At 47.0% G+C, this 12,593-nt stretch overlaps 1 long non-coding RNA gene across 1 annotated transcript in view; it reads right to left on the reverse strand.

Moving 5' to 3' along the window:
• LOC133236347 (uncharacterized) overlaps positions 1–10,735 on the reverse strand; it is a 41,674-nt gene extending 30,939 nt beyond the window's left edge. The window contains exon 1 of the long non-coding RNA XR_009732849.1: positions 10,587–10,735. This is a non-coding gene — a long non-coding RNA (uncharacterized LOC133236347). The remainder of the gene's footprint in view (positions 1–10,586) is intronic.
• Between the last annotated feature and the right edge of the window lie 1,858 nt (positions 10,736–12,593).

The raw sequence follows: 12,593 nt of genomic DNA on the forward strand, positions 1-12,593 counted from the left end.
TCAATGGATTAATAACTACAATCTTTTTGGTGTCATGTATGTTTTTGGAAAGGCTGTTATACATCAGGCAAGGGCCAAAGACATTGAGATTAATAAGATACAGCAACTCTGTGACGTAGGCAGGGCAGCTTGTATTGATGGCCAAAGACACTGAGATTAATAAGATACAGCAACTCCTGTGGTGTTGGCAGGAGTGTTATCGCACCCATACTATGGATAAGAGAGACTGAGGCTGGGGTGGGAGAGGTCACGTGACTTTCCCACTGTTAAGCAGGAGAGACAGGATTCCTCTCCAATTCTCCTTAGCCCTAGTCCAGTGCTCTTTAACTGCACTGCAAAATACCATGGAGGGTCACATGAAGGAGCTGCATTTTATCAAATTCAAGTGCATTCTGTCAGATACAATATGTTGTGAAAAGATCTGCAGTTTAGGACACGCTTAAAGTTAGACGGTAAAACCTTCAGCAATCAAACAACTAAACTTCCCCATCACTATTTGTTACGTAACTGAAGGATGACGTTGATGAATTAATGGACGCATGATGCCCTGCTCGTTCTTGTAATAGAAATGTGTAGACAAGTCCATACCCTGTCCGGTGCGAAGCAGGTGCTGACTCTGACAGTCTAGGCTGTAGTCTTGGGGACAAAAGGTCCTCAGCCTTTGCTCTTTTGATCCTCATCTGCCCCAGGAGGCGAGATCTGAAACACCTGGTGAAAGTGTGCCTGGCTCAGGTTAACTGAAACTGACATTTTATTTCAGTTCTGCTATTACTCCTGCCTCTCCAGATTCTCAGGGTTGGGTGGCAAGAGGGAGGGACCTTCCTTGTGAGACCACGGAGAGGGTTTCACTCAAGAGGGAGGGATCTGAAACAGGGTGGTTTGGTGGAGCAGGAGAAACAGGTTGTCCTAAGTACAGGGGACAACTTTGAAAACGACAGAGCTGTGAAGCCAGTGGCAGGAATGAGGGTAGGAAGCGGGGCACGAGCATGTTTGGGGTATTTATTGAGCAATAACTCTGTGGTCTTAAACATGAGCCAAACATTTGGAGCAACTAATAGCGATGCTGAGCTGTCATGGGCTGGGGAAAGAAATCAGAGATGTGGCAACCCAGCTGAAAAATGATCAAGCTCACTGCTACTCCAGGACTCAGAACCTGTCCTGTGTGTGGAAACACAGCCCTTGTCTGGTTAAAAAAATGTTGCGTTTTCCTATTTGGGACCAAGCTGCAGCCCTTTCGCCCTTGGAGGCTGGGCCCGCGAGGTATGAAAGAAGTGCTCTCAGTTCTAGCCCCGAGCACTTTTTGAAAAGACTGCTTTTCTTAAAGGCACCATATTTTGAAAGGTAACACAAATCTATATTTGAGATTAGAAAAATAAATGAGCAGGAAAACAGTGCAACAGAAAGACACTCACAAGCCCGCTGGGATGCTTCCCAGCTTCTCAACCCTGGGTCCCCTCACCAAGGGCGGGGCCTCCACCATCAGAGCAAGTGCTGGGTTTCGGCTGAGACAGCCAACAAACGCGCGAACTGATGGGGAAGGAAACGCGTCTTCTGGCTCCACTGAAGAAATGGGAAGTTGAAAGGGGCGCCTGTCTCAGATCACGCTTTGGGGGCTGCGGTGCACACGGATGTCTGGAGGCCGGGTTTCCTGGTCTCTTCTCTTCCCCCAGAGGCTGCAGTGGCAGGGGTAGCCTCATCAGACCCAAGTGGCCAGGAAGGTGTTGGGGTGACAGGTGTTTTGGGTGGAGCTGATATTTGGGGAGACCCTCCTGTTGCACCTCAATTCTCACTGTGTAGCAGCTTGACCAGTTGGATGCTACAGGAGGCCTCCCAACCGGTCGGGAGCCCAGTCTGGTCCCTGATCCAGGCCCCTCTCCAGGCTCAGCCAGGGTGATTAAATGGCAATCTGAGGAGGTCACTGTCTCCAGGAAAGCCCTTTAGCACCACCTGTTGCACTCAGCATAAAGACCCTCCTTTCCTCCTGATGTGTCCTCTGGATGAACATCAGGAGGAAGGAGAGGCTTCACTGGTGGAGTTGCTGTGTGCTGAGCTCCTCGTCTGTGCCGGGCAGGAGGGCACAGCCATGAGCTAAACAGGCAACCCCCCAACCCTTATGGTGCTTCCATTCCAAGGGGGTAAGAGAGGCAATAAAAAAACAGATACATGGCAGCTAACAGAACATCTGGGACTTACCAAGTGGCTCAGTGGTAAAGAATCTGCCTCCCAATGCGGGAAACTCAGGTTCGATCCTTGGATCAGGAAGATCCCCTGGAGGAGGAAATGCCAGCCCATTCCGGTATTCTTGCCTGGGAAATCCCATGGACAGAGGATCCTGGTGGGCTACAGTCTATGGGGTGGCAAAAGAATTGGACACAGTGACTAAATAATAACAGAACATCTAACATTATAGTATGTTAGATGGTGGTACCTGCTGGAGGGAAATGTAGTAACAAAGGCTGGAGGGAATACAGGATGGGAGTTAGGGAGGCTGAGAGAGCAGGCGACGTTTAAAGTAGATGCTAGAGCCGTGGCTCTCTCAGGGGAAGAGGGGTCCCTGCAGAGGGACGAGCAGGTGCCCAGGCCCTGGGGGCTTCCCTGTTGGAAGTGTTCTAGGACATCGGTGTGGCTGGAGTGGAGTGAGAGGGGCAGAGAGTCCCAGGGATGAGGTCAGAGAGATGCCAAGCCTCTGGGCCTTGTGGGCCGGGCCTCCGATGGGGGCTTTTACTGTAAGTGAGATGGAGCCTCGGGAGGCGAACACAGCCAGGGCAGGATCCGACGTAAGTGAAACGGGATCATGCTGTGTGGACTTAGGTTGAATGAAAATCTCTTAACACACTGGTGAGAACATAGCACTTAATAAATGTTCGATGCTATTGCTGTTAGGCTTATTAAAACTTGGTGGGGAGAGAGGATCACCAGGTGGTGAGCGGTTTCCTATGACAGGGGTGCTACAGGCTGCCTCCTCTGGCTCCTCAACTCGAGGAAATCAGACTGTAAGTGTGACTGGGGCTTCCTGGGCCCTGGGCCTGAAACTAGATGAGCAAGTGTCTAGTTTTGTGATGACCTGCCTCCTAGGGGGAAAGGGCATGTTTTGAGCATCTCCTATATGTCAAGTGCTGAAGCAGATGCTGGGGATACAGTAATGAACAAGACGGATGGCTCCCTGACTCGTGAGTGTCACTGAAGTCAGATCTCCCTCCAGGGGGCGGATATAGGATGGCATTCAACACAGTGTCACACACGTAACTGTGGCAGTCTTTCAGTGATAAGTTAAATAAAAGATCAGGGCACTGTGCCCTGGGATGCATTGCAGGGGGCCTGAACTGTTCATCAAGAAGTCAGAAAGAGAAATATAAATATCATATACTGACACATATATGGGAAAGATGGTACTGATGAATTTATTTCAGGGCAGCAGTGGAGAAACAGACATAGAAAACAGGCCTAAGGACACGGTGGGAGGTGAGAAGGGAGAGGCTGAGGTGTATGGAGAGAGCAATGTGGAAATTTACAACAACATATGTAAAATAGATAGTCAATGGGAATTTGCTATATGACTCAGGGAACTCAAACAGGGGTTCTGTGACAATCTAGAGGGGTGGGATGGGGAGGGTGATGGGAGGGAAGGTCAAGATGGAGGGGACATGGGTGCACCTATGGCTGATTCTTGATGTTTGACAGAAAACCGCAAAATTCTGTAAAGCAAATATCCTTTAATTAAAAAATAAAAAGGAAAAAAAATTATAAGGAAAACTTAAAAAAAAAAACAATAAAGGGATGAGTATTTGTTTAAAAAAAAAACAAAAAAAAGAGTGACTTCTCTGAGCAAGGGACATTTACGCTGAGAGAGGAAAAGTGGAAAGAAGGTGGCCTGGTAGAAAGCAAGGTGGGTTGCGGCCCTGAAGGAGGGGGATACCCTTGCAAAGGCCCTGTGGCAGGAAGGAGGAAGTGAATGCCCGGGGTCTGGAGAGCAGAGAGCTCGGGCAGAAGGAGGGGATGAGCCGGAAGAGGCAGGTGGGGCTGGTCAGGGGGGACCTTCTGGCAGGTGAGGATTGGGGTCTTCATTCTGAGTGCAACAGGTGGTGCTAAAGGGCTTTGTATGACACAGTGACCTCACCGGATTGCCATTTAATCACTCTGGCTGAGCCTGGAGGGAGGCCTGGATTGGGGACCAGACTGGGCTCCTGGCTGGTGGGGAGGCCCCTGTAGCATTTGACTGGTCAGCTTGCTACACAGTGAGAACTGAGGTGCAACAAGAAGGTCTCCTAAATATCAGGCCTAAAGGCTCTCTCATTTGGCTCTAGCCTGTGTTAGGATGCTGGTTTCCACCCTCCTCCATTTGAACTAATGCTGTTAGCACTTGATGTAACTACTGGGGGCCCTGGACTCAGCCTGACTTAGAATCCCAATTCTGTCTCTTCCTATCTTGGTGGCTTGGATAAATCTCTCTGCCCACAATTCCTCATCTCCTAAAATGGGCAAAACTACACTTGCAAGGATTAAATGAAATAACACTTAAGGGTCTGTCCCAATGTCTGTAGAAGCGGGCATTTCACCAGATACTAGTTTCAGACTATTTGAATGAATCATCTAATGAGAACTAGTCTCTTAGTTAATAGAGTAGTTTCTATTCCACAAAGGCCCCCAAGAGAGAGAGTGAAAAACGTGATGGTGTGAGATATTGGAGACCGTGACCTTTGCCTGAATGGCCTGCTGGTGCTCTGAGAATTGAAAATATGGACAGTGTCAATGAGACTTGAGTGAAAGGTGGTGAACAAATGCAAGATATGAAGTAGTTTCTCTTTCTGTATAAACTAGTTTCTGAGATTAATAAACTCACTTTAAAGGGAACAAACCAGCAAAATCTTAGAGGGAAACGGTCCCAAAGCATGGGAAGATTGTATGTCAATTTGTGCTGTTGTTCAGTCGCTAAGTCACGTCCGACTCTTTGCACGAATCCCATGAAATGCAGCACACCAGGCTTCCCTGTTCCTCACCATCTCCCAGAGTTTGCCCAAGTTCATGTCCACTGAATCGGTGATGCCATCCAACCATCTCATCCTCTGTCACCCTCTTCTCCTTCTGCCTTCATTCTTTCCCAGCATCAGTATCTTTTCCAATGAGTCAGCTGTTCTCATCAGGTGGCCAAAGTATTGGAGCTTCAACTTGTACAGACTACATATATGAGTGTTTGCATAAATGCATTTATCATTCATTCATTCAACAAATAAGTGATTATCTCTTCTATTTCTGACAAGATGCTGGGCGTCATCTAATGGTGACAAAACTTGTCTACTTCTTCCCGTGGTCCCCCAGGTCTATTTTTTCCACAGGAGACCATAAACTTTCTGACGTGATTCCTCAGTTAAAAACCAAAGGGCAGAACTCTGTTTTTTCAGTTTCACTTGGTATTTTAATTGTGCCTTTAAAGTGTCAAGATTTAATTGTGCATATCATCACCTCTTAAATTAGATTATCTTGAAAACTTCTACTCAAACTCTTACCATTTAAACATTCAAATTTCAAATCCATTCCAATTTTAAACCCTGTTAATGATGAGTCCCAAGTAATTCCTCTGGTGAAGTTACAGAGGATGAAATGTGTCTCACAGCTGATTAAAAGGAAACCAAACACACACACGGTAGATATGTCAAGATTTGTATCCCTAGGGCCACTGAGTCCCATAACCCACATAAATGTGTAGCTCTGATCTTGAACATGAGACATGAGGGGAGTTTATGGGTGTCCCTCCACGATCACATACCTCTTCTGCCAAAATCTCTCTTTTGACATCCCCCCCACCCCGCCCCGAAGAACATGTGATGGTCAGAATTGTGATAGTACAGTAAATTTGCCAAGCAAATTGTGAAGTATGAGTCACGCTGCTATTTGTTCTGCAATTTTGAAAATTGCAAAATTCTTTATCAAGATAGAAACTGAAAACTCTTGAGTGTCACCTTATGAGGAGCCCTGACACTCACGTCAGGCTGCTCTTCTCATTCACTCCCCACAACTCTAGTCACGCTATGCTTCAGCTAGGAGGTACCCCCTGTTTTGTACTCAGCAACCAGAAGACTGCCCACCCTAAGGCCCTTTCCAAAGGCCCTCACAGGCACCTCGCTCTTGGCCTGATCCCCGGCTCGCCTGCCAGGCAGGAGCATGTGGTCTTGGAGACGCCATTTCTCCACCAGCAGCCCCTCCTACTACTCAGACTCTGGAGTCCAGCCCCCCCTCAACCCAGCTCTGTCCTCGCCAGATGCCTGTCCTGAGGCTGGGATCTCCCTGGCCTGAGATCCAGGTTTTAAAAACTGATTCATTATAATGCACTAATACCTCACTTCTTCCAAGGAGCTGTTATCTTAAAGTGACCCTTGGTAGATAACACCTCAATCCAATGATTTTAAGAGTTGTGTTTCATGAAATCCTTCCATAAATGTACCCAAGGATCACCCCACGGAGCCTAGAAACCCTGGAAATCCACCACATGGGCTCTGATAGTATTTGCCTTCTACTTTGGGGCCACCCAGTGGGGGTCAGTAATGGGTGGGCTCTGGAGTCAGACCACCCCGATTTGAACCCCAGCTCCACTACCGACCAGCTGTGTAACGTTGGGCAGGTCATTTAACCTCAGTTTTGTCATTTGGGGAAAACTGAAGAGTATCAGTACACTGTATCTGTCTTATGGAGTTGCCGTTGGAGTAAATGAGTTAAAAATCTGGCACATAATAAATACTATTGAAGAATCTGCTATTATGATTTTACACAGGGCACTTTGCAGGATTTCATGTGGAGGAAGGTTTCCATTGCTTTAAAAAAAAAAAAAAGGAAAAACAAACAAACAAAGCCCCAAACTCTCGCTACCTTCACTCAAAATATGAATAACTTACTGGAATTCTGCCACCAAGGGTAGGTTTCTTGGCGCCTCTGAAATCCTACCTAAGTGTGGGGCCGAGCTGGCTTTGGGTCTGCACATAGACTGGATCAACCAGCTCACACCCAGCGTTCACATTCGGAGCTGCTGACTTAGAGAGAGGGCTTAAGTGTATGGTCTGGGGCGTTTCATTCATTCTAACACTCTATGAGGTTTTTTTTTTTTTTAAGTTATATTAAATGAATAATATTAAGCTTTATTCATGACGCATGCTGAAGCTGTTTCTGCAGTGCAGCGGTTTACACGTTCGCCTCACAATGCATGCTGAGTAATAGTCAATTGACTTACAATGTGACAAGGGGCCAAGTGAAAAAATGTTTCCTGATCTTCCGGGAGGGGGGTCAGACATTATTATCAAAGATCTCTGAGACATGCACGCTTCGTTAGAGAGCTTTGAAACCTCACGCGTGGCTGTCACTCAGTGTTTGAGGGTTAGGGTCGTAAATTTCCAAGGATGCCTGCAAATCTCTCCTGGTTCCAGAATAAACATATATGTTGTGTTCTTTCAAGTTCAGTGCTAATTGTGCCATGACTTTGTGTATTTGGAATCTGAGTGCAACTATCATTCAGAGAAACTGTGGGAGAAACGTGGGCTGAAGAATTAGGCTCCTCCACCCCCATCTGGTAGGCTATTGTCTATGGGGTCACAAAGAGTTGGACATGACTGAGCGATTTCACTTCACTTCACCCCGATCTGGGCTTTCCCAATGGCTCAGTGGCAAAGGATCCATCTGCAATGCAGGAGACGTAGGAGACTTGGTTCAATCACTGGTGGGGAAGATTCCCTGAAGGGAGGGCATGGCAACCCTCTCCAGTATTCTTACCTGGGAAATCCCATGGACAGAGGAACCTGGTGGGCTATATATAGTTCATGAGGTTGCAAAGAGTCAGACATGAGTGAAGTGACTGAGCACATGGGCATGCACCCTCATACAGGTTGCCATGACTGTCATAGGCTCCTACCTCAGAGCTTTTGCATCTGATCCCTGTGGACTTATTTGGCCTCAAAGTCTCCTCCTCCACACCCCCAGGAGGACTTCCGTGCATGCCGGCTCTCCCATCTCAGGACCTTGATCTCCTGGCTCGAGGCAGAGTTATATACAACTAACAGTCTCTCCCTCTTGTAGACTCCACAGTGCACTGTGCTTACCCTACCTGGCACTTGTCACTAGGCATGGTCAGTTTCTCATACACCCTTGTGAGATCTTTGAAGACTGACTCTGTGTCCAGTTCACTCTTGACTCTGCAGGGTCTGGCACTGGGCATGCCACTGTGCTTAATAAAAGTTTGTGAGATGAATGAATAAACCAGTCCACTTTTCCATTGTGAGTGGCAATATGTTATTGATCGCTTGGCACACGTGTCGTAGCTAATTTCTTTTTAGAAAATCTCAAGGTCTTCAAACTTGGAAACCACGCCCTGTCTTCCCTCCCTTTTAAGCATTTGTGCAAGCTCAAGGTTTTTATCCCATGATAATGTAACTCTCACATGCAGGATTTAGACTTGGGCTGGGGTTAAAACCGTCAAGAATTGCACTTCCACTGAGTTGCTCCAAGAACATCTACCTGACCTTGACTGAAGAACAAGAATGGGAACCACACACATGCTGTTTAACACAATCGGGGCAATGCTTTCCCACCCTGGGGGCTGTTGGCACATGCCCCACACATACCCCGCATACACCCCACACACTCTTCTATGATGCTTTAAGTGGGGTCCAAAATATTCCATGCAAGCATGCTTAGTCACTTTGGTCATGTCAGACTCTGCGCACCAGGCTCCTTTGTTCATGGGATTCTCTAGGCAAGGATACTGGAGTGGGTTGTCACGCCTTCCTCCAGGGTACCCTTCCAACCCAGCGATCAAACCCACACCTCCCACAGCTCCTGCATTGCAGGCGGATTCTTTACTGCTGAGCCACCAGGGAAGCCCAAAATAGTCCATAGGGTCATTTTATTATAGTTAGGGCTAGAATGATGATGGACCCAATCTCTCTGTTTCTGATTTTAATTTAGGAGTCAGGGCATGGTCTTTTCACAGGATTTCACTGGATCTGAGAAATATATGGTTTTTTGGTGACTCCTCTACCATTTACACTGACCAAGTGACTTCAGTGACAGAACTCCAGACTTACAAGTGCTATCAGAGAGAACAGGAAGCAAATTTTAGGGAAAGTGAAAGTAAAGTTGCTCAGATGTGTCCTACTCTTTGCGACCCCATGGACTGTAGCCTACCAGGTTCCTCCATCCATGGGATTTTTCCAGGCAAGAATACTAGAGTGGGTTGCCATTTCCTTCCCCAGGAGATCTTCCCGATCCAGGGATTGAACCTGGGGTCTCCTGCATTGTAAGCAGACACTTTACTATCTGAGCTACCAGGGAGAGCAGCAAATTTTAGGGAGCTGGTATCAAATGCCCCTGTGACTTTCTCTGGGGGGTCAGTCTTAAATCACATGATTGTTAACCCTAAAGACATTCATGTAGCTTTCAGAAAGAGACAATGTTCTCATTTGTCTCTGCTTAACTTAGAAGGGCATTGTGGTGGTATTTTATTTGCCAAATAAGACCGTAGCTAACATGTGGGTGCTCACTGCATGCCAGACCCAGAGGTGAGTGCCTTCAAACAGGGTGTTTCATTGATTACCGGCAATAATCTACAAAAGGTGAGAAAATGAAGACTCAGAGGGTCTAAATGGCTTGTCTGAAGTTACCCAAGGAGCTTCTCTGGTGGTCCAGTGGTTAAGGATCCACTTGCCAATGAGATCCCTGGTCAAGGAAGATCCCACACACCTCGGGGCACCTAAGCCCACACGCCACAACTGCTGAAGTCCGCACGCTCTAGGGCCCCTCCGTGTTCCACAGCAAGAGAAGCTACCGCAGTGAGGAGCCACTTGCCGCAGCTAGAGAAAGCCTGAGTATAGCAACAAAGACCCAGCATAGCCAAAAACAAGCAAACAAACAAACAAAACAAATAAATTTGAAAATTTGAACAGTTATCCAAGCAGAAGCTCGTGAGGCTGGGATTTGAACCAACATCCAGCCCCAAAGCCTGACTCTTTCTTCCTTTTATACACATAGGCTCTCCTAATGAACACAGGGCATTTACCTCATTATACTATGACAGTCTTCTCCAGACAGATCAGAGCTTTAGAAAATATTTTAAGAGTTCTCACTCAGATAGATCATCAAATACTGATGTGAATTATTCTGCTTGAGAATTTTCCCCATTTCTTACTCCTTTGTCGATTCAGCTTGGAAACCAATCTCAGGGAACGAAATCTCCCTATACCTATAGCACACATTCTCATCCATCACTTTAAGAGAGCAACAGAGCTGCATACACAGCTTCAACTTACCAGGACAGGTGCCTCCGCTTTCAGCAGAAGGGGCCCCTGCCAGACTGTCACCATCCTCTGCGTCACTCCCCCCTTTCCTCCCAGCCCTGGAAAGTCTGGGGCCCAGTGATGCTAGTGAGGCTGAATTCAGGGACCCTCTTGAACCTTAAGCCTTAAATGGGCCATTTACAGGAAAAGAGCCCTTCTATAGAAGTCTCATGGTGAAGTTGCAAAAGCTGCGTGCCCTTCTGGCCCCCAAAACCCTCACCGTGGGCATGCACAGCCAGGGGCCTTCTCGACATCTTTTGCTCTCATCTTTACCTCTGAAGGACTGAAGGGAGAAATCTGAGGAGCTGGAAATTCCGATGAGCGCTTTGTCTCTCGGTTGTGGTGTTGAGGCTGGGTGAGTCTTATTCTCAGAAAACGGTGAGAGATTGTGGATCAAGGCTGCCAATCAACCTTCATCTAGGGAGAGGGACTGAGTCCCATGGTCAAAGTGGGAAGGAAAATGAGGCAATTAGGAAAAAGTGAAAGGAGGGAGGAGGATGCACTTTTATTTTTTTAAAAGTGCTCTGTATGGAAAGAGGCATATACAGCCAGGGTCTTACACAACAGCAGTGGACTTTGCAAGTTTGCTCTGAGAAAAGAGCAGGAGGGCAGAGCTGGGGAAAACCCACCTGGAACAGGAGTGAATTCTGAGCTGGCAAAAAGTCGTTGATCTTGCCAGGTTCCAACTTTTGACAGCAGCTAAGAAAAAGACACCTGAGAAAATAGCTTCGATTTTATAATTGGGAAAAGGGAACACTCCTCGGGGCTAAAGGCACAGAAAGGGCACGAGGGGCTTTCCTGGGTCTTCTGGAGTTGACTCATTAAGTCTGGGTGTCTGGAGACATTTGGGGTCCCACAAGGACGAAAAAGACACATTTCCTGCCCCGCGAGCTTGGGCACCCACTTTGACACGCTTAAGGCAAAAACCTGTCAGAAAATCGCCTCTAGGCAACAGCGCCCTCTACTGGATTCTTGACTGGAAAACAGTAGCCCAAAGTCCCTCTAATCCCACAGCATCTTCAGACGTTTTTCTGTACGTTAATACCTATCCTGATGTCGGCCTGGACACACACCCAAGAAAGATGAGACACAGTCCCAAGATTGATGAACGAATGGGGGATGGGGCAGCATGAAATTTTCAGACTTCAGAAGACAGAGTCGTTTCCCGGTGTGGGGTTGAGGACTAGAGAAGAGGAGTCATTTGCTGAAGACACACACGGCTGGCAAAAGGCAGCCCTGGGATTGAACCCCTGTCTTGGACACCCATTTTAGTGCTGCCTCACCTGTGACAAAGTGGCCTGTAAATATTCAGGGTGGTTGCCTCTCGAGAGAGGTTCTGGTCATAGAAACCCAGGATCAGTCTAGGAGGGAGGTGGTCCCTTATGCTGTTTCTCTCTCAAAGTCTCCAGGTCCTTGATGACCCACAGACCTGGTGTGTGAAGCAGTTCTAAGCCCTGCCCAGCCACAGGTTCTGGACTCTTCTCTGTCAGAGTCACTCCTAGACCAGTGCTGCCCAGTAGAACTTCCTATAATGATATATTGGTTTGGCCAAAAAGTTCGTTTGAATTTCCCCATAAGATCTTATGGAAAATCCATAAGAACTTTTTGGCCAACCCAATAGATGGTTTATATCCAGATGGTCCAATATGTAGCCACCAGCCACATGTGACTACTTAGCACTTGAAATGTGGCGAATATGAATGAAAAAACTGAAGTTTAATTGTAATTAATTAGAAATTAAATATCCACATGTATCTTACTTAATGGACAGTACAGTTTTAGAAGGGTCTGTTGACATGTGTCCGTCACCTGGCCAACAAGATATAGTTTCCTTGTTTGGTGTCAACTGGTAATTATCAAGGCTGTCTGAAGGGCACGGGACCCAGGGGGCAGAGCAGCTTGTACAAACAGCGCTGGAAGCAAAACTCCTGGGGTTGTAATCTGTAATCTTGCTTCTACCCCAGAGAAGCCGCTCGGGTTTGGGAGAGATCTAACTCCCGCGATTTTATATCCTCACCAGTGAAATGGGGCAGGTTGGTGGTTTTTGTCCCTTTGCCACTAAGGAGGCTTTTCATTATTTTTTACCCCCCATGGATTTCCTGTTTAGAAAAAATAAGAGTCAATACTACAAGCAGCATTCATTAAGTAGTCATTGTTACACTTAAAAATTATATACTATTGATTAAAACTTTTATCAGCATGAGCTAACCAGAGTGATCACATTGAATGGATACAATTCCATCCAAAAGAGACAGAGACATAATGAACCTGCCTAGTCTC

Source organism: Bos javanicus, chromosome 23 (genome assembly GCF_032452875.1).
Source record: "Bos javanicus breed banteng chromosome 23, ARS-OSU_banteng_1.0, whole genome shotgun sequence".
NCBI classification, from domain to species: Eukaryota; Metazoa; Chordata; class Mammalia; order Artiodactyla; family Bovidae; genus Bos; species Bos javanicus.